The sequence below is a fragment of the Ursus americanus genome, chromosome 17 (assembly GCF_024610735.1).
Source record: "Ursus americanus isolate L20-20 chromosome 17, mUrsAme1.1.p, whole genome shotgun sequence".
NCBI lineage: Eukaryota > Metazoa > Chordata > Mammalia > Carnivora > Ursidae > Ursus > Ursus americanus.
This window is the reverse complement of record NC_142143.1, coordinates 29,444,394-29,467,045: the sequence shown is the minus strand read 5'-3', so window position 1 is coordinate 29,467,045 and position 22,652 is coordinate 29,444,394. Positions and strand designations below refer to the sequence as shown.

Here is a 22,652-nt window from a genome sequence, read left to right as displayed (position 1 = left end):
TTTAAATTACTTTATTTTGTTTCTAAACAGTGGAGCCTGTAGAAACAAACTGGTTGGACAGTTCGATGCTTTTATTCCTCTCCAGCGGCCTGGGGCGTTATGAGCCATTGTTCCGGGGATCCAAGTCCCCCCCCCCCCCCCACACACACACACCCGCCTTCCCGCGGTCACCCACCGCTCGCTGGGGGGTTGCGCTCGTTAATCATTTCTGGGCAGCAAGCTCGGCTTCCGACAGAGGAGCCGGTCTGGCGGGGCTGCCTGGGCTAGGTGCATTTAGGGCGCGCGGGAGCCAGGCGGGCTGTCCCCACCAGCGGCGAAGCGTGGAGAAGTCTTCCCGCAAGGCTTGCGGGGGCTCAGGCAAGCTGCGATTGGTCACGTGGCACAGAGATCCGACAGAGGGGCGCCTTCTGTCCCACCCCTGCAACCCCCTCCCCTGCGGGTCGCCAGGCACTTGCGGAGCACAAGCCGCGCCTGCGCGTTGCGTTCCTTGCCTAGCACCCCGACGCCCCCGCCTCCTGGCTCAGCTGGTGCGGGGTGTTGGGCGACCCTGTTGAAGGGTGCGGAGCGAAACGCGCGACTCTGGGGTTCCGTCACGGCCGGGGTGGGTGAGGGGCAAGTTAGAGTGCCTGCCGAGACCTCCCTGGCTCGCAAGGAGGGCTGGGAGTCGCAGGGAACGTCGCCGCCGCTCTGCAGGGCCAGCAGGTAACTGGGGAAGTGCCGGCCAGCCAGCGCGCCGCGTTCCGCCCAGGCGCCGCGGGGAGGGCAAGCCGGGAACCGGATGGAGGCGTGGCCCGGCGGGGGCTGCGGCGGCTAGGAGGCGCATTCCCGGCGCGCAGAGCTCTATTGTTATATAAAAGTGCCGGGGCCTGCCCCTCCCGAGCGGAAAACCACCTGTGTGCGGCCGGCGCGGCGCTGGGGGCGGGGGGGGGGGGGGCTGCGGCCGGAAAGCGCGGGCCCTAATCCGGCCTCCCCTCCCTAACCCCCGGCGGAAAAGAGGCCGCGCATTGTCCCGCCGCCGCCCGGGAGGCGGAAGCGGGGGCAGCGGCTCGGCGGGGAGCGTCTATCCCCGACGCCCCTCCCGGCGCCCACCGCAAGTAGAGCGGAGGGCACCTGAGGTCGCGGGGTCTCCCCCAGCCAGACGCCCCGCACCCACAGGCCTGCCTGCTGACGCCCCGGCTCCAATTTGCATTTTTAGTCACCCGCCTCTTCCCTGGTTTGGGGAATGTAGGCTAAAAAAAGGCGGCTGCGAGGCCCAGGTTGCCAATTTTGGAGCTCTGCTGCAAGCAGGCCGCCCCTGGAGGAGCGTGTTTGACGAAGGTGGGGGTTGCCGCGCGCTCTCCCCGCGCCTTTTTTGGGCATCCCGTGGAACAAAATCCCCACATTTCACTGGCTATCATCTAGTTCCAACTGGAGGAGGCCTGCACTGGAGTTGACGCCTCCGATCCGCCCCCACCTGTTACAGGCATTCCCACCCGAAGACGTTTCAGTCACTGGGACCCGGGGGCGAGGCAGGACGTCCTGCAGGCGAGCTGCGAAGTGCGAAATCTTTCGGCCCGGGATCTCCCCAACAGAAGAGACAGGGAGGGAAATTGGTTGTTACTTCGTTCTTTTAAAAATGCACTCACCTGAGCCGGGGCATAGATTTGGGAGGGTATTCGCAACACTTCTCAAACCTGAAGCTAGAGACACTTAGTTTGACCCATGCTTCTGAACCGTACAGCAAGGGAATGTCGGTCCTTCTCAGCACGTTTTATAAAATGGCATTCTGAGTACTCGGTTCTAAGAAGTGAAGCATAAAGGGTCGTGGAACCTGGTGGCCAGGATTGAAACTGTGCCCCTATCACTTCCTAAACGTGTGCCCTTGGTTAAATCTGTCGTGAACTGCGTCTTCCACGTGGCATAATGAAGATAATGAAAATATTCGCTTCGTAGGGCCTCTGATGGTTCAATGGGTGAAGTGGCCTTAGCATGATGTTGATGTGCTATTAGCTGTTGATGTTTTAATTGTTCTGAATTCCCAACCTGCACACCGTTCTGAGTCCATATCCAGATGCCGTTTGAAGCCTGCCTAACGGCCCGCCTGGAACTCCCTAGTCTAGTGAGAAGCCCTCTGAGGAACTGCCCTCGGCAGTTTAAACCGTGCCGATTCTGCAGTCAAACAAAATAGGTGCTGTTACAGACCAGGGTCGAAATCCTTTAATATGGTTAACACGGTGTGCCCAGCTACCTTTCTGACTGCTCCCTAACCGGTCCCCTTTCAACACCCTGTTCGCCAGCCACACCAAACTGACAGACTCGAAATACTATGTAAATTGGGCATTTGCTACTTGGAAGCCTTAGTCTCCATTTCTGTTGTTTACCATGCATACTTTTGGTCAGTCTTCAGAAAGCCCATGTAAATCACCCCCATTCACAGAGATTAAGGAATTTGCATGAGATCACACAGTAACAAACAGTGGGGTCAGGATTTGAGGCCAGACCCTGTATAGACCATTAAGGATTACCACAATGCACGTTTTATAGGGTATCATGGAGGCCATGCATTGCACAGTTCCCTGTCAAAATTTGAAGGATTCAGCTCTACATTTTGAATTTTGACCGCCAGGCTTTTCCAGCTTCACATATCCTGTTGCACCTTCCCCATAAATGTGAAAGATCAAAAGTTGTACTTACTTTCCCTGCTCCTTTAAATCTGGTGATTTTCTCTGCACGCACTTCTCTGTTAGTCAACCATTCACTAAATGCTTCCTATTTTTCTTCCTTAGAGTTGGTCCTAGGTTCTAATCCGAACAACTGCCGTCCCTAATATAGTGTGTCAGCACGTGGGCCTGGGTTCCAACCTTCGCTCTGCCACTCACTAGTAGTTTGATAGGGAAAAATCACTTAGCTTTTCTGGGCCTCCACTCATTCATTCATTCATTCATTCACTCATTTATTCTGGGTTCCAGGAAATCAGCAGGGAATAAAACGGGCAAGAATACCTACCCCCCCACCCCCGCCAAAGCTTACATTCTAGTGAAGACAGACAATAAACAAAATAATTATAGGGTGTATTAGGAAGTAAAGGTGCTGTGGAGGAAAACAAAGCAAAGAAGGTAATTCAGCAGTATGTAAAATTAGAAATAGTTATACCTTCATTACAGGACAAGGAGGATTAGAGACACACAGAAAGTATAGGGCACAAAATGAGTATTCAAAAGATGATGTTTTTAAAACTCACTGCCTCATTCCTGCAGAAAACTGACTCTCTGTTGTTGGTGATCTTGCCTTGAACCTCCTCATCCTGGCCCTGTTGCCCAGGCTCTCAGGAAAAAAGCTCAGAAGAGTTCTAGCTAGCGTCAGGAAGGACGACAGGCCTCCTCATTTCCGGAGGCCCCAGGTCCCTGCTGAGTGTATCACTCATATCCAGAGAACTGTGTTTCCAGACTGGAGAGCCAAGCAGGTCACTGCTTACTCCTCGTAAGTGCACAGAGCAATGTTATCCTAACCTCTGTGTGTGTGTGTGTGTGTGTGTGTGTGTGTGTGTGTGTGTATTTGCGTGCATACACCAAGCACCCGTGCTTCAATTCCGCCTTCTTTCATTAGCTGTTTCCTCCTGGAAAGCTTAAAAATAAGTCTTTTGTTTATGAATGTTTGCTTGCCTATTGGAGAAGCATTTCAACAAATTTTCCTGTGTTTGAGGACACTTGTGATTTCCTAGACCCGAAAGAGTTAGCATGACCTTTAATCCTCTTGGAGTAATCTCTGTGAATACAATAACATTTATTAACACATCATGTGAAAATAGTTAAACAGTTTTCCGTTAATAAGGAGAGAGTGTTTTGGAAGGTCTGACTTAAAATGTGGTCTTGTGACATAGTCAGGATTCCCTTTTAGAAGTCCCAAGGAGCCCTCAAAGTGACAGCAGTGGCTTTCTGAGCCGCTAAATCTCAGAACAAAATTTTACTGCAGTTCAGAAATGTGTTTGACGTAGACTGACTTAAAGGGCAAATGGGGTTCACAAAACTCAAGCTGAGCTCTCCTGACAGGTGCCTCAAAAAGACAGCAAGTTACATCTGACCAGCAGGAACTGTGGAACCGCAGCGGTCCAAAGGACTGCCAATAGGAAACACGGTCCTCACACTTTGGGCTGTGCATAGGGAAAGCCAAAGGCAGTTTCAAATATGAGCCCCGCTTTGCAGTCGAACAGCCTGCCCCTTGGTGCGGGGCTGCAGGGTCTAATTTATTAGGCACAGGCTGACGATTTCCCAAACAAGGTAGGGGCTGGGGGAGAGACAGGCCAGGTTAGACAGCAGCCAACGGGAGCCAGACAGCAGCAGAGCGAGAATCACACAGCCCCAGTCACATCCAGGGAGTGGTTGGAGCTCTCCTATGAACGAGATGGCACTTCCGCACCTTGCCAGGAGGATAGGACCTGAAGAAAAATATAAACTATTGTGAAATTCAGACCTTGGCCCCAGTCAGGCTAAGCTTTTAAAAATTACGGTCTTCATCAACTTTCGTGTGTTTTTTGTTTCCCCTCACCTGACGGAATGCACATTTACATTCAGGAGCCCATAGGGACGTCATCTAGAATTTTCTTTTGAAGCTACACAGTCTAGCAAAGACGTTCATTTAGAGATACTAATGTTGATTTCTTCTTTTGGATGCTTTCGTCCCTTTCCTTCCAGTGGGGAAACATTCATTGATTCTTCCCTCGTATCTTTTATTTTCAAAAAGTAAGAAATCTAAAAGCGTACGTGAATGTACATGTCAGCAGTCATCAGGAAGCTGACATCTCTGAGTACAGCTAACCTCCCTTACGATTTTTTGTTGCTGTCGTTGTTTGAAAAAGGAACAATGACACCTTGCTTCCCATTGTCAAAGCCCAGCAACATCTTCAGCGGGAAATTAGGCTTACATTGCCTTCCAGGGAGGCACAGAACTATATGTAAGCCATCTTTCCAGAAGCTCCGTAGTCATGCCATGAAGCATCATGGATGCTTCCCGGGCATTAGCAGTGCTGTATCTACACACAGAATAGTTGCCTCGTGCCTCCTTGTGCGGGCCACGGTTCCTCTGGCGACTTTTCTCCTCATCTTGTGTTCCTTTATTCACGCAGGTGTGAGCAATACAAATAGCTGTTGTGTAAGAACTATTTTTCTAAGGAGGTATGATTCCCTGTCAGCCCCTTTTGCCTCGGCGATCAGTGAAAATGACTGTGCGTGTCCACAATACAAGGCATGCTTTAGCTTAATTTATTGAATTTAAGAATTCACAGATCCTCCAAAATATATTGAGGGAACCCCAGGGACCTCGAGACTCCAGTCTAAGCAGTACTGCTATAAGCCATTCGGTGGTTTAATGACAAAAGATATATTTGGATATATTGTAAAAACAAAAACGAACAAAAAACCATAACGGCTATGATCTATTTGTATGTGTCAGATTAACTACTACCATGATAACTCTGCCGAGAAGATACACCATTACCACGGCTTCATAGCGGGGAAGGCTGGACTCAGATGTCAGGCACTCACGCGAGTCCAAACTTACATCTCCTGGAAAGGCCCTCGAGTAAGTATGTTTTGCTCCCTAATGGGTAGAAATAGCCCTAAAGCATGACTCCGTGCAGCCTGTTATGATTTCAGTCTGTTATAAAAGGGCAGCTTCTACATAAGTTGTTAAATTTTACTTTGCTGCTCAAGACTGGGAGTTCCAGAGTCAGACCCCTCTCGATTCTAATCCTGACTCAGCAGTTTTCTTTTTTTTTTTCTTTTTCTTTTTCTTTTTTTTTTTTTAAGATTTTATTTATTCATTCGACAGAGATAGAGACAGCCAGCGAGAGAGGGAACACAAGCAGGGGGAGTTGGAGAGGAAGAAGCAGGCTCCTAGCGGAGGAGCCTGATGTGGGGCTCGATCCCATAACGCCGGGATCATGCCCTGAGCCGAAGGCAGACGCTTAACCGCTGTGCCACCCAGGTGCCCCTGACTCAGCAGTTTTCTAATCATGTGATTCTGGGGGAGCTCACATCGTCTCCCTATGCCTCAGCATCCTCATCTGTAAAATGGGGATACTATATTACAGGGCTATTGTAATAGATAACTTCTGTTTGTAAAGGGGTAGGAACAGTCCTTTTTTTTTTTTTTTTATAATGATTTTTTATTATATTATGTTAGTCACCATACAGTACATCCCCGGTTTTCGATGTAAGGCTCGATGATTCATTAGTTGTGTATAACACCCAGTGCACCATGCAATATGTGCCCTCCTTACTACCCATCACCGGCCTATCCCATTCCCCCACCCCCCTCCCCTCTGTAGGAACAGTCCTGAAACAATAATAATTCATTGACAGTTACCTGTTTTTATTATTAACACATACACACACAGTTCTTAACAATGTTTATTGATCCTGCTGAAAGGGGATTATATAGTGAAAAACACTACAGTGTCTGTTCTCAGGAATAGAAAAACTATCCATACAAGATTTTGAAAAATAAAAGTTTAGAGAAGAGTCAATTGCTTTACCATCCCCTTAGCTGGTGATGTAAGCAGCCCAGAAATTGCAGTTTCTCAACGTATGGAGACCTGGATAAATCGGTAACATTGAGATCGCTGCTTGCTTCCGAGGGATTTCCCAGCAGTCTAGGACTCACCTAAGACTCACATGTTGCCCCTAGCCCACCCTCCCCCCATCACTGTCAGCTCAGGCCAGTCCTGTTTTTTTGTTTGTTTGTTCTAAATTTTTATTTATTTATTTTAGTGGTAGCACACTGGAGGAGGAACAGAGGGAGAAGCAGGCTGTGCCCCAATGCAGGGCTCTATCCCAGGACCCTGAGATCATGACAAAAATCAAGAGTCTGATTCTTAACCGGACTGAGCCGCCCAGGTGCCCTTCAAGCCAGTCCTGTTAAATTCATGTTCTGCAAGAGGAGACCTGGGAGTTTACCGGCCCAAACGATGTAACCACTGTCCCTCAGTGGTCTGGGTTCTCTGTCTCTGATGGGAGCGCCCCTTTATATACTGGGTCCTTAAGCTTTTAAGACCTCCTTGCATCTAAGAAACCTCATCTTGGGGCGCCTGGGTGGTTCAGCCTATTAAGCATCTGACTTGGACTTAGGTCATCTCAGGGTCCTGGGATGGAGCCCCCCCCCCATTGTGCTCTGCGCTCAGCAGGGAGTCTGCTTCTCCCTTTCCCTCTGCCCCTCCACCCCCGCCCCACCCCACTCCTGCACACTCACGTGTGCGCTCTCCCTCTCTCAAATATATAAATAAAATCTTCAAAAAAATTTTTTTGTAGAAAGGAAGAAACCTGATCTTATGGGAAGTTCCTTCCTTCCCCTGACTTCCTGCCCAGCAGGAGCTTTTCAGATGCGGGAGGGAAAGGGGGTGGGTCAGAGCCAGGTATGAGAGCCACTGTCCTGCGAAATGGAAAGGAATCTTCCATTCCTGGGGGAAGGATGCTAGAGGACACATTATGGAAACACCCCCAGCCCTAAGTAAACAGGCCAGCTGCTTAACACAGTTTCTGTAGTGATTTCTGCACGTGTGTGATTCCCAGGTGGTTTTTGTTAACCATCGGACGAGTGTACATCTTTTGGTGTATTCCCATCAAGTTTTTCTGGACCTACCAGAACTTTTAGACTCTTTACCCAAACCCCAAAAGTCTAAATGCTCACTAAGTCATGCCCCCCACTTCTCCCCTTTCCTCTCTCCAACATTTTGCCTAACCAGTTCCCAGGGGAAAAGCCTTTATGTTGGGATTTCTCTGACTTCTGTTCTATTGTCCTTATGGTGATTTACTTTGAAGTAGGTCGGTAAGTAAGAACTGTAGTACTCTAATGCTTTAGAAATGGGTACTTAGCTGGGACATTCTTTAATATGTATCAACACCTTCTGCTTAGTGACCAGAGGAGTTCATTTGTTTTTGCTCTTGTTGTTGTTGTTTCAGTTGAGGGTAAGAAATGTTTAAAAATTATTTCTAAAAAATACTATTTCTATTGCTGAAATCAGTGATTGTTAGAGGAAGTGTGAGAGGACCCTCGATCTTGCAGCCCACTGATATGTGTAACCATGCAGCCTCCAGCCCTGGACCCTATGACCTCTCTCCCGCCCCATTTCACCTAGGATCTTGACCCCATGAGATTACAAAACCCGCTGGTTTTGATTTTGGAACATTGCTGTCTCTCCTTTCGGATGGCCTTTTCATGCAAGGTGCTGTTAAGCAAAGCACTGAGGGTAGAGAGACCTTTCCCAGCCACTGCACTTAGCTGCTAAAACATATTTTTTTACGTGTTAAATTTGGTATGAGATTTACTTCTATAGTGAGAGTGAGGTTGAGTGCAGTGAGGAGTGCCACGTAAATGGGAGCTCTAACCACTAGAGACCTATGATTTTTGTCAAAGGAATCTGACATTTATTTTACCACCAAACTGGTTCAGAAGGAGAGGTTTCAAAAAACATGGAGGCCCAAATCCCATCTTCAGTAGTTCTGATCTAAATGATGTAAACGGAGGGGGTTCCCCGGTGTTGATAGGTCTCAAAAATCCCCCAGGGGATCCTCATATGCAGCCTGAGCTGAGAACCACTGGCTTACGCGGATCCACGACGCCTATTCCCCATCAGTCCCCTTGCCTACGGAGAGGTGTCCAGCCAGACCAGGGTCTCAAATGTTTAGAAACTCCTTGGAGGTACTTGCTCTCAGTCCAGAGGCCTCACAGTTCTCTAACTCAAGGACTCTGATTCAGAATGTCTAGAGAGGAGCCCAGGCAACAGTCTTGCAGTCCAGCAGCCAGGAGTGGCCCATACAGGTGGGCCAGGCTTTAGAAAGCTCCGAATGCTATCCCAGACTGCCAGGTTGCTAGCCCGTCAGCTCTAGTTAGGAAGTACAGGAATGTTTTGGATGGTTACCCGGAATCAAATAGCATGCTCTCCCCACAAACATCAGAACTTCCTAACAGAAGAACGCAATGTTCAACATAACTAACCTGCTTGTCCTCGAAAGCTCGATTCTTGAATTGGCACGCAGCCTGATTTCTTTTCACAAGGCCTGAAACTGTACCCAAAACTGCCTGTGGCTTTGCCTAAAAGGAGGTTGCTCTTGAAAACAGCATCAAGTTCTTGAGCCCCCATCGATCGTGTGTCTGGAACTGACATGATTGCTAGGAGATGTGGAAATCGGTCAGGGTCAGACCCTGCTGTCACAGGGTAGATTAGACTCACGTCCTGGTAGCTAGAGTGTAATAATAAATATGATCATTGCAACAGAAAGGAAGTGCTCTGGGAGGGAGCAAAAGGAGGAAATGGTTCATGGGCCTTGGATGTTGTGAAGTGTCCCAGAGAAGGCGGTATCTGAGTTATATCCCCATGGATAAGCAGGTTTTCCCCTCTCCCTCATCCCAGAGGGACAGGAGAAGACAGGCACTCCAGGCTAGAGAGATCGGTGGCATGGAGCAAAGGTCTGGAGCCATGCACAAGCATGACCGCTGTATGGAAAGCGCTGAACGGCAAAGCATGTAAGAACGGCAGTTGAAAGCCAGATGGAAATGGACTTTGGATGCTATGCTGAGGAGCTTGGAATTCTTCATTAGGCAGCAAGAAGTCATCAAAGATATTTACACAAGGGTGTGACCTGATTTCAGAACGTGATTCTGATAACAAAGAGGTGAGTAGGCTGCAGGGGCAGGAAAGCCCATCAGGAAGCAGTTGCAATTGTCCAGGAAACCGATGCTGTACCACCAGGCTCCTAGAATAACGTGCTCATCCTCCCGCTTCGTTTTACTCCTCTTATTTCTGGGGCTAGAAAAATCACTTAGCCCTCTGTGACTCAGAATCCCTCCCTATGAATAGAAGAGGACAAAATACTTACCTTACCTCACATAGGGAGGTATGTGAGATGCTTATAATTGTAGCCAGGAAAGAGGGGGCACTGTTGTTCTAAATGCCAGTGGTATAATTCCGCTCCAGGAGAGAAACTGCCTTTCGCCTCTTACTTTTTGTTATAAAAATTCCAGCCTCACAGGCTCCTGGGTGGCTCAGTTGGTGACGCATCCGACTCTTGATCTCAGCTCAGGTCTTCATCTCAGAGTTGCGAGTTCAAGCTCTGTCGTGGATCCTACTTTAAAAAAAATGTCCAGCCCCACAGAAAAGCAGAAAGCCGAGGGAAGCCATCAAAAACACTGCACAGAGGGAGGCGGCTGCCGAAGTCTCAGGCGCTCACCACCCAGGAAGTGGTATTTCTGATAAAAGGGTCCGTCACCTTTAGGATGAAAATGTCATGGCAATGTTTGGTTGCAAAAGTGACATTTTGTAAAGAAAGCCTGTCACCCCATTGTTTTTCATTACAAACAAAAGTGTAAGGAGTGTTACTCCTAGTGTCCCATTGCCGGGGTGGGGGGGCGGGGAGCATCCGATGTTCAGAACCAGACGAAGTTACACACAGTCATTTAAATGGAGAGTTGGGATAAGGCCTTCAGGTTGCGCTCGCCTTCTGGGTCCTGGAGTCTGTCCTCAGAGTAAAGGGCACCCGGTCATCCCTTCCCCATCTGCCGTCTGGCCCTTTCTCACAACTAGATCTCCAGTTCACCACCCTGGACCACGCCAGAACTCTCTCTTCTCTTTGGAAATGTATCACGGGTATCTACCACAGAAAGCACTACAGACTGAACATGCTTTAAGTTGTGCCAAAATCACTTTGTCTTCTACCTTTTAAAAAAATCCATGCTCTATATACCTGCTGACTTGATACAAGATAGTCTGAGGGATAAAAAGATAAGCCACATGGGGACCATCCCCTCCAAAAGCTAACAGGTGGGATTGTGACATAAGAGAGAAGATTACAAAGGTAGCATCTGGCATGCCGTGAGGACAATTCAAAGTTCTAGATCCAAAAGGATGGTCATGTTAGATGACTGATGTGATAGTCCGTTCATCCAGAGGCTTTCACTTTATATATGGCAACGAAGTGGTTAAAGAGTGACAGAGTGAGGAGACATGCCAGGATCACAGAAAGAGAAGAGAATATATGCTACTGCCCGAGGTACCTTTACCTAAGTAATAAATGGTAAGTTCCCTCTAATGAAATACTTGCTCTGGTACAGTAAATTATTCTAATTCACTATTCTCTCTTAACATGAACTTCTTGGAAAACTTACTGGTAAAATTCATCACAAAGAAATTGAGAGATTATAAATTACAGAAGAAGAACTTTTAAACCCTCACGCAAATTAGATCACATTTTAAGGGCTTAGATGTCTTTACAACAAAGGCTCCAGGAAACAACTAGAAACATGGCTGTGCTGACAACAAAGAATCAGTTATAAAGGGAAAGTAGCAAAGATTTATCCATTTGTTAATATCCTAGACATTTGATAATTTAATTTCTGTTTCAGTCTTTAAAGGTGACATTTACTAATTTAAAAAAAAAGTGTGCAAGCCACAGACTGGGAGAAAATATTTGCAGAAGACACATCTGGTAAAGGCCTGTTAACCTAACTCTTGAAACTCAGCAGTAAGAAAATGAACCAACCTGATTAAAGAATGGGCCAAAGATCTTAATGGGCACCTACCAAAGAAGATATACAGCTGGCATATGAAAAGATTCTTCACATCCAATGTCATCAGGGAAATGCAAATTGAATCAACAATGAGCTGCCACTACCAACCTATCAGAACGGCCCAAATCCAGAACACGGACAACACCGAAAGCCGGTGAGGATGCGGAGCCACAGGAACCCTCGTATATTGCTAGTAGGAATGCAACAGGGTGCGGTCATCCAGAAGACAGCTTGGCAGCTTCTTAACAAAATTGAACATAACTCTTGTATGCTCCGGCAGTCACGCTCCTTAGTGTTTACCCAAACATTCGAAAGCATGTTCACACAAAAACCTGCACACGGATGTGTACCGTGGCTTTGCTCAAAATTGCCCAAACTTTGGAAGCAACCAGGATGTCTTTGAGTTGGTGAATGGATAAACAAACCGGTTCACCCTTTGGAATATTATTCAGCACTAAAAAGAAAGGAGCTATCGAGCTAGGAAAGGACATGGAAGAAACTTAGCATATTGCTGAGGGGAAGAAGCCCATCTGAAAAGGTTGCATAGGCTGCGATCCCAGCTATAGGACCCTCTTGGAAAGGCGGAACTATGGAGATAGTAAAAAAGTCAAGGGACTGCCCAAGGTGAGTGGGCGGGAGGGATGAACTGGAGGGACGCAGGGGGTTGTTACAGCCGTGAAACTATTGTGCATGATACTGTAATGGTGAACACGTGTCATTATACATTTGTCAAAATCCACAGACTGTATACCGTCAAGAGTGAACCGCTATGTCAGCTATGATCTTAGGGTGATAATGGTGTGTCCACGTAAGCTCATCAGTCATGATAAATGTATGGTGCTGGGGCTGGATGTGGATCGCGGGGGAGGCTGTGCGTGTGTGGGGATGGGATGTATAAACCAGATCTCTGTGCTGCCTGCTCAGTTTTCCTGTAAACCTAAAGCTGCTCTAAAAAATAAAGTCTGTTTTGAAAAACAGCAACGTGTATGCTACTGGCAGCAGACTAGGGACTGCAGAATGTAGTTCCCATGCATTAGAGCCCCCTTTCAAATGTCTGCACATGTTATAGAGTTTTTTCTTCTCCTAAAGAGTAAAGCATTCTTGAGCTATATATGGCCTAACTTGTGCATGGAATAAAAGTCAAAAGGAAAGAAGCGACGTACAGTAAAGGTAGGCTCTCCTAGCTACCTAGTTCTCCCTAGAGGCAACCACTGTTAACTAGTTTTTGTGTATCTGCCCCGGCAGAGACTATGCCTATAAAAAGCGTATACATTTAGTATTATTAATGTTCTTATTACAAAATCGTGGCAGACGAAACACACAAGGGTGCAGTCTGATTTTCCACCGAACACATTTTGGAGCTGGGATCATATCAGAAAACATGGAGCTCCCTCATTCTCGTCAGTGGCTACATAGTACCCCCGTTGTGTGGGCACGCGTCTGTGTTCACCTGATCTTACAACTGATAGATATTGAGGTGGTGCAGAATCTTTTTTGCTATTGCGAGCAGTGACTGCAATGAGTACGGTCTTTTACACATTTATCCCCTTTGCATGTGAGTATATCTGCAGGATAAATTCTTTTTTTTTTTTTTTTAAGATTTTATTTATTTGAGAGGGAGAAAGAGAGAGAACGAGCAAGGGAGTGGCAGAAGGAGAAGTAGGAAAAGCAGACTCCCTGCTGAATAGGGTGCCGACACGGGGCTCGATCCCAGGACCCCAGGATCATGACCTGAGCCGGAGGCAGACGCTTTACTGACTGAGCCACCCAGGCGCCCTCAATCGTTCGTTTTGAACAGAAAACATGTAGAGGCACTTGATAATCCCAAAGCACATTTTGATACAAAACTCACTGGTGCCTGACTTTTCCTTCTCAGCTCATTCTGAACCTCATGCTGTAATTAAAACTGCTCTCACTTCTTAGAATTGCTCGGGGTTAAGGAGCCCTGGTTTTTGTTTTGTTTTAATCCCAGAGGGTTGTTTGTTTTAAGCTCTGCCTCCGCCGTTATTATCTATGCAAACCTTCTAAGGAATTTTAACTCATTAAAATCACAGCCGTAATACACTCTCCAGGCATCCAGTACCTGCCTCCTGCCCGAGCGGAAGGGGAAAAGTGATGCCACCAAATATCTGAAATGTTCATCCTTGCCCCCCAGGTCCTCTCCCTGAGAGATGATCCGGCCCATTAAACAGAGACATGAAAAAGTCCCTGACGTCTCGTTCTCAGTCTGGGAGAGACTTGCGACACCAAAGTGTCTTGTGTACAATCCCCACATATCACATTGCTCTTGGCAGCTGATGCTGTGCAGCTGCTGATTAAAAGATACATATTTTACACAGAACAGAATATCCCGAGTCGAAAGGATTTTGAATATTACTTTGAACTGGCCTCATCACAGGTACATATCAGGAATTCACTGTAAGTGAAATGGGAGGTAAGGACACTGTGACGGGAGAAGATGGCATCAGAGGGAATAAAACGGAGATCAGGAGGTAGGTTGGTAAATAGCAGGGTGGATCTAGGAAAAGGCTCTCTCAGGTGTCCTGCTTCTGCACACCAAGCGGGGCAGAAGCAGTCAACCCGAGAAAAGAGCTACTGTATCCAATCCTGTTGCTGTGAGAAAAAAACTCGCTCACAGGAAAGTTAGATGAGTTTTAGGAAACATATTCTCAACCCAGACACATTTCGCTAGAGCAGCTCTAGTTAACCTTAACAGGGATTAAAGATCTCCATTCATCTTTCTAACTAGGAAGAAGAGAGACTGTAGGCAGGAGGCCAGATTGAAGCTATAACATGTGATTTTTAAAAAATCATTGTCTTAGTCAAATCATCTAGAAAATAAAACCTGAGGCAAAGATCTCTTGCTAAGACTGTGTTGGAAGGTGCAATCCCAAGGCTTCGAAAAGCGAGAGAAAGAGAGAGAAAGCCAGGAAGGAAGGAACGCGGATACCAGGTGGTGTGTTAAGGAACTGGTAATAACTTCACAAGGAAATCTGCGAACTTCCTTGCTTGTCCTACAAGTCACCTTGAAGCAGTTCATCAGGAGGAAGATGGTGCTGAGCTGGCCAGGAGACATGGGAGGGGATGGGCCATCAGGAAGGTCCAGGAGCCTCGGCAGCTCAGACCCGGGCCCTGGAGTCCCTGGCCACTGTTGCAGCAGGCGAGATGTGGTCTCTCCAAAGCTGGACCCTCAGGAGTGTGTCCGTTCAGAAGGAGGCCGAAGCCTGGGGATCAGGTGGGGCTGGGGAACGATGAGAGGCACAAAAATTAGTCCAGTATGGTCATGTTTTACAATCATGAAAGATAGGGGCGCCTGGGTGGCTCAGTCAGTTAAGCGTCTGCCTTCGGCTCGGGTCGTGATCCCAGGGTCCTCAGATCAAGTCCTGCATTGGGCTCCCTGCTCCACAGGGAGTCTCCTTCTCCCTTTCCCTCTGCCTGCTGCTCCCCCTGCTTGAGCTCTCTCTCCCTGTCAAATAAATAAAATAAAAATCTTTATAAAAATAAACTTAAGAAAGATAATTTTAAAGCTTTTCAGGATTCAAGAATTAGTGCTTTCGTGAAGGTTAAGATGAATGACTTTCAGATAAATGAGTCATCAAATCATAATGAGTATAGGGATAGAAATTCTATTATTAACAGGATTTATGATTAATGAAATATTTTTTATTGCTATTCAGATTGGTTTCTGGACTGAGTTTACTCATTCTTAATCAGATGATTTTTATTATAATGTTAATTTTTAAAGGAGTGTTCATTAATTTTAAAACTGCCAACCACAATGCTTTGTTTCCAAATAGTATGTAAGTTATGTTCAGGAATGTATTTCAACTTCTAGGTGCATATTTTACCAAAACTCCTAATGCACCAGGGAAAGAGGTGACAAGCTCTTATCTTTCCGCACATTTGGGTGCTCACAGCAAGGCCCTGTGGTATGGGTCTAGGGCAGGGAGGGCAGGTGGCAGTGACGGAAGACTCTTCTTAAAAGAGTCTGTCAGTGAAGTGAGTTTCATACATCTAAAAATAAAACAACAATTACTGACCCTAGTATATACATCCAGGTGACACTTGGGAATTTATGTAGAAGTAACAGCAGGGCCTCCACGAAACCTTCTGAAAAAAAGTTTATCAGACTGAGTGTTCTCCTGAATCCTTGGGATTCTAAAAACTTAGTTCTCCAAGTGAAACAACCACAGTAGGTGACATCTCAATACGTATGAGGAGCCACACACGGACGCTTGTCCCTGAGATCATAATACCTTTATGTCCTTTTCACGGGCCCAGCACCAAAAGTCCCACCAAGAACAGTTTGTGTTTTCCTGCTTAACGCCTGTTTTATCTGAACGTAAATCTCCCTCCAGTTTGCCTATAGGCGTTTCCATCCCTTATGAGGTCAGGAGCTTGTGTTGTGACATAGGAAGAATATTTATGTACTTACTTCATATCCTGCAGGACAAAGAAGACAGCATGAGAAATTCGTTGCCACTAATCGTATGTAGTTTATCACTTTATCTTTAGAAGGTTTAATGTCAGAACTTGGAGGAGAGGGTAAATAGTCCAATCTGGGCCAGAGCCTGAGTTTTCTGCTTTCCCCGGCGTTCCGATGTCTGAGAAGAATCCTTGTGGCTGTGGGTTTGCATGTCAGCACCTGAAAGCGGACACAGCCCCCACCCGGGAATGAATGTACTCTTCCAAAGGCTTCGTTTCCAGAGGGTGGTGGAAGGAGCAACAGAGACAGCTATGTGCCCACACACACGCCATCTGCCGTTCCAACCACATGTCTCTGCCCCCCGTTTCCTGCAAGTGATTCATCTATTCTTTTTCTCCTTCTTCAAAGATAACTGTGTAGGCATTTAAGGAGGGGAAAGTCATTAAGAAAAGGGGAATCGGGAGTTCTTAGGATGAGGTAGAGCCGATTACACTGTCTGGAATTTCACAAAGCAAGCAGTGCGGGCGTGGACTCCGGCTCTCCTCTCTCCCTCCACTGCATCAGTTCGTGGCAGCTCATCGCCCCCATTGTGAACAGGCCCCCAGAAAGGGCTGCATGTAGACTGGGAGCGCAGGAGCCGGAGAGCAGAACAGAAGGGCAGAAGTCAGGAGCGAGATTCAGGATTCTCTCACTGGAGACGCTGCTCTTCTTACCCACTGTCGTCCATGGCTGCGGTCGTGAATTTTCGCTGATTTTCCACCCATGAATTGGATGCTTGTGACTTTTTAAAAAGTTTTTATTTAAATTCCAGTTAGTTAACATGCAGTGTCATATTAGTTTCAGGGGTGCGGTATCATGATGCATCACGTCCATACAACACCTGGTGCTCATCACAGCAAGTGCCCTCTTTGAAAAACATGGATGTTTCATCAGTTTGTGGGCCATCCTGGTGCAGGGGCCACGCTAATCTTCCCTGTACGGGTCCGGTTTTAGTGTATGTGCTGCTGCAGTGAGCACTGTGACTTTTTTTGATTTTTTAGCACTCTGACTTTTGAAATAGGTAGATTAAAAAACTGCCTCCACGGCATGCTTTGAAGGAGACCCTGACCGACAGCCAGAGAAGGCGATTACGGCCGTGTCCTCAGCACTAAAGGGTACTGGTGGCAGCATGCTGTGTGGGAAGGGGATGAGCACATCCAAGAAGAGGTGATCCGTAGATATTTGCTGAGTTGCATGAGACTGGAGGTTCAAATCCTGGCTCTGCTTCTAGCTTCTAGGACATTAGGCAAGTTGCTAACCCTCTGGGAATCTCAGGTGGCTCACATGTATGTTGAGGGATGAAGACAGCTCCTTCATCGGGTAGGGTAAGGACTGAAGAGGGTGAGGTACGTGAAGTCCTGCGTGGTCCTCACAACAAGGTAGATATGTCAATATCAGATGCAGAGGAAAACTCCTGATCATTTCACTTCAGTTTCTGCCACAGCCTGCACCTTACAAGGTGTAGGGAAAAAACGTAAAGGAGAAGTAGGGAACTCTGGCCAATTCCAGTGAGGCTTTACCCATCAGGAAAGGAAGGGGTAGACATCCTGCAGGACTTGCCAGTAGGACTGCGTGGGGCAGCATCTTGTTAATGAAAGACATGGGGAAGAAGCAGGGAAGCAGGGAGACGAGCGAACCTGATCACAGCTTCCTCCCAACCCCCAGCAGCCGCCACATCCCCTGCGGCAAGCGGAAGGCCCAAGGAATGAGGAATTCTACTGCTGAGTAGAATATACAGATCCCAGATCAGATCGAGTTCTTAAAGATGTTAGCATAATGCCTCCATTTTCTTATCTGTATAATGGGTGTTATAATAGTCCTTACACCTTGGGTGGTTGTGAAGATGAAATAAGATAATCTACGTGAAGGATTGAGCATAGAAGCCCCGGACAGACAGCAAGCAGTGCACGAACGTTAGCGACTGTTAGTATTTCGTGTTTTTTGTCAATAGATGGAAGTGTTAACAATTACTTCATTCATTACCTTATTTATCAGTGGATCGATCTGAATTTAATAAACACTTGTTCACTCCATTTATCATCAAATATTTACGAGATCTTACACTGTGCTGGTCCTAGGCTGGGCTTAGGAGATGCCAAGACTCATTTGGCAAGAAGTTTGAAGGCTAGTGGGAGAGAGGTGGGTAAAGAAAAACAGGACAAGACGACATGTATAAAGTGTCACAACAGATAGTTGTATGAAATGCTGCTGGAACCCAGAGAAGCCAGGAAGGGCTTCACACAGAAGATGCTCTTCGAACCCGATCCTGGAAGGTGAGCAGCCTGAGGAGTGTGGGCTGTGAGTTTCAGGGTAACAAAAACAGCTTGCAGAAAGGGCACAGACGTCCAGTTATAAAATAACCAAGTCGTGGGGAGATCGCATGCAGCATGACGGCCACAGTCAATAATACTGTATTGTACATTTGAAAGCTGCTGAGAGAGGGGCGCCTGGGTGGCTCAGTTGGTTAAGTGTCTGCCTTTGGCTCAGGTCATGATCCCAGGGTCCTGGGATCGAGCCCCAAGTGGGGCTCCCTGCTCTCAGGGAACCTGCTTTTGCCTCTCCTCCCCACTTGTGTTCTCTCTCACTCGCTCTCAAATAAATAAATAAATAAAATCTTAAAAAAGAAAAAGAAAATGAAAGAACGTTGTTGAGAGAGTAGATCTTAAAAGTTCAAGAAAAAAGAGAAAAGAGAAACGGGAGTGAAGTTGTGAAAACGAAGGGGCTGGGGGCCGCGAGGCCTTTGGTGTGGGTGGTGCCCCACCATCTGCCTGGCACCCCGCCCTGATTCAGACTCAACCTCTGGCTGGGGCTGCAGAGCCCCACCTGCCCCACAGCCCCGGCCCTGGGCCCAAGCCCGCTCCTGCGCCGAGGAAACACAGTGGTTCACCTTGCTCGCTTTCTCGTCCGGTGGGCTCTGGAGTCTGTTCCGAGCTCCTGCTTCACTGCCAGCTATGAGGCGTCCTCCTTATTCCTGTTACAGGCTCTCCCTGGTGTTCCAGTCCTAACAACTGACTTGGTCTCTTTCTTTCTTCCACATTTTGCCTCTAAGTTCCTCTAACACTGGAATTCTGCCTTTTCTTTTCCGCACTCCGCAGGGCTTGGGGTCTCTTCTCAAGCCCTGTCCTTGGCCCCGGGGCTCACCCCGGGCTGTTTTCGGTCCGTGGATGGTTATTGCCCACCAGACTCCTCCTCTTCGCCCTCCTTGGGGTGGCCTGCCAATGGCCTCCAAAGGGCTGATCTGCCTCTTTGCTCCCGTCTACAACCTGTTTCAGCTGCCTGCCGGAAGTGCCCTCGGAACCTTCCCATCCACAAAACTGGTTTGGCTCACCATTGATTGAATTCCCAATTCCGTGACTATTGCCAATGACGAGTGCATTACCTCGGTGTGAAAGGTACCACCAAACATCGGCTTTCGGGGACACAGGTATGCCATAAGCTTTTGTAAATTCCCCGTAAGAATTTGGACTTGCACAAGGTGTCCGGCAGAAACTATCAGAATATATGCTACCAGTGAGCCTTGGCTTTGAGGGCCCAGGCCTGTCTGTACTGCTGAGCTCTTCATGGCGCGTATCATCTTCCCCGACATCGCTCAGGGCATTAGGACACCAGTCATAGGCTACCAGCCACAACTTTTCAAAAACAAACTTGGGACTAAAGTCACAAGAGGAAATGAGGACCATTTGGAAATTTGAGAACCCACATGTTCTCTGGGGGCTTTTAGGTTTTGTTTTGTTTTGTTTTGTTTTTTTCAGGAAAGATTGCAAAGTTTCAACCTGCTCTAACGCTAGCCCGTCTGCTGCTTTATTAGTGACAAGGGCAGCATCTTCTAATGCTCTCGTCTGAAGCAGTACTTTCCCAAAAAATTACAGAGAGAACTTTTGGATTTGATGGACCATATTTTGTCTTTTTTTTTCTTTTGAAAAAATAAATCCCAACTGGAGAGCATTTTAGAGAGATGCTCTAAATTTCTATGTGCATAGAAATATTCAGTGAGTCATGCCTAGTGTTGTAGGTCTATTCCGGTGCGTGGGGTTTCCAGAACAATTACATAAGTGTTAGCATAGCCAGGAACTTTTGACATTTGTGGCAGCTTAATGGAATTCTTTTCATCGTTTAAAATATCCTAATTGTTGTTTCCTTAAATTTAAAATGCATAAAACTGGTGAAGTAGTATAAATTGATTTTGAGGCATTTCTATCAAATGTGCTTTGTTGGCAAAGAGACTGAAGAAAATTTATTTGAAATGAAATACAGGTGATCAAGCTGTAAGAAATACAATAATCCAGTCATCCAGTAGAAATTGCCTTAGAGCATAAATTGTACAGGAGACACTGTCCTTTTCCGTCTCCCAGCCATCAAGATTTCGTTTATAATCTCAGTGTCTGTAGCATATTGTTTACTAAGACAGATTAAATATGGGAGCTATTCAATAATACGGTTTTGAAAATGCTGGGCATCCGAAAGCTACTAGAACACACCAATACATTGCTTTTATTTTTCAGAAGATTGCCTAGGAAATAATGGGATATTTCAAGTACCACCTGTGTTTGTGAAAATGCTCATTACCTTTTTTTGTTTATTTGTTTGAAGATACTCAAGTTCCAAGGTATCTTCCAATAAGAGAAACTAGAGAAAGATCCAGCTGGAGCTGTTACCGATTTGTCTTTTCCATCTCAAAAGTGAGCCTCCCCAACTCCAGGGCTTAGGGGCTTTCTAGAGAGGGGGAAGTTCATAGTTCTTGTAGATGTTGTGTGTCTTGCACAACTTCCCTACCGGCTTATTTTCCTGCAGATAAGAGGTTGTAGTTATGGGTGTCACTGTATTTATTGGTCCAAAAGACTGGTACAAAGGACAGGCAGGCAGAGAGGGCACTGACTCACAAAGGTTGCCGTCTGCCTGTCCCTTTGGAAGGGACAGGACAGTCCATCGAGTCCAACTCTTCACACCCGAGTGCTGTTGGGTTCTTTCCACATGACCACAAGCACTTGAATACCCTTCCTCTGTAGCAAAGCCTGTAAGCGCAGGGCACCCTGGGAACCCCCACAGGTGAGGCTGTGTGAACTGCGTGGGCTGTGGTTGCAGAGAGGAGAATGTAAATGGGATCAAATATAGTAAGTATGCTTGTGACATAGAGTCACCATTAGAGTTTGCCTGTTGATGTTGGACTGCTACGTGCCACCCAGGACTGTTTCTAAGAATCTGAACATGTACCCCGGGGCTTAGGAGAGAAGATGAAAAAAGAAATTTGGTGTCCTTGCCAAGATTTCTAGATAATGGGAAGGATTTTTTTTAGGAGGAAATCATATTCATCCCAGGGCTGGGAGGGTAGAGTGGGAAGAAGACAGCCTTAGCGAGTAAGAAAATACTGCCAAAACCGAGGCTGACTCAGAATATAGCCTCTAGACCAACAGAAAAGAGGTGAGGGGAGCTGTCCTACTCTCTTTCACTAAAAAGCTCCTCATCCTACTCTCCATATTCCTGGCTGCCCACATCTGGTAGTCACCAAGTCCAACTAAGCTCTCTCACCTGAGTCTGGAATCCATCTTCCCCCTCTCCATTTCTCCAGCCTGAGTTCAATCTGTTACCCTCTTTCACCGGAATCACTGTGGTAGTCTCCTAACTGGTTTTCCTGCTTGCGATCTTCCCCTGACAACCCATATCTCATCTAGGGGATCTTTTATTGTTTAATAATGGGAATTTATTGGGAGTATTTCTGTCAACCCTCAGGATAGACCAGAAGACTCAGAAATTGAGAGAAACTGGTGAGGTGTGGGGATGAGGTAAGTGTAGGAGCTATTCAACAGCGTTGTCATGTCCTGCCCCAAAATGAATGATTTTCCATCATTTCTGGGGAATTGTTTTCTAGCTTTCTATCCCCTTTTTAAGATTTTGATTCTAAAGAGTGAATATTTGTTCCAAGTTGGTCAGGTGGCTGTTTGTTGGTTAGTAGAGGGCTCAGGGCACCTGGATTTAACAGTCTCATCACACTTTCCAGTGCGGGAGATGTCATCCTTCAAAAGGAAATAAAAATGGAGTAGATAGGGGCATCTGGGTGGCTCAGTCGGTTAAGCGTCTGCCTTCGGCTCAGGTCATGATCCTGGGGTCCTGGGATCAAGCCCCACGTCAGGCTCCCTGCTCAGCAGGGAGTCCACTTCTCCCTTTCCCCTCACTTATGCTCTCTCTCTCAAATAAATAAAAATCTTTAAAAAAATTTTTTAAAATGGAGTAATGACTGTTCAAAAATCAGCATGTGTGCACTATATGTTGATTATAGAAGGGGCACCCAAGTGCAATGGAAATATATTTGTTATCCCTTTGTTATATAAAGTTAACAAGATATAAGCTTGTTCACTTATGTCTCTTCACCAAAAGACACTGAGGTCATTGAAGGAGGAACCACGTCTTACTCATCTTTGTGTGCCTGACCTCTCACAGATACAGTAAATATTCATTGTACATTGTACGAAAGAATGAATCAATGTCCATTTAAATTAAAGCTTTGTTTTGTCTAGTCTATAAGTTTCTGGAATTACTTTATGGTCCCCCAGGTTTCAGTGATCCTTCTTCCTGACCTAACCTGCTCAACACTGAACTCAGTAGTACTCAGTCCACTCACCCTCTGGGTGGTCTCGAAGGGAGAGAGAGAGAA

General features: G+C 46.7%; 1 long non-coding RNA gene and 1 other non-coding gene across 2 annotated transcripts; one reads left to right on the top strand and one right to left on the bottom strand.

Annotated features, from left to right (window-relative positions):
* The first annotated feature begins 140 nt into the window (after positions 1-140).
* LOC123780584 (uncharacterized) lies at positions 141-15,148 on the top strand. The gene is made up of 3 exons (XR_015727143.1): positions 141-3,459; positions 5,428-5,556; positions 11,374-15,148. It is a non-coding gene; the product is annotated as an uncharacterized LOC123780584 (long non-coding RNA).
* Positions 15,149-16,875: 1,727 nt separating this feature from the next.
* On the bottom strand, positions 16,876-16,981 carry LOC123780965 (U6 spliceosomal RNA). Its single transcript, XR_006776558.2, has one exon. It is a non-coding gene; the product is annotated as a U6 spliceosomal RNA (small nuclear RNA).
* Between the last annotated feature and the right edge of the window lie 5,671 nt (positions 16,982-22,652).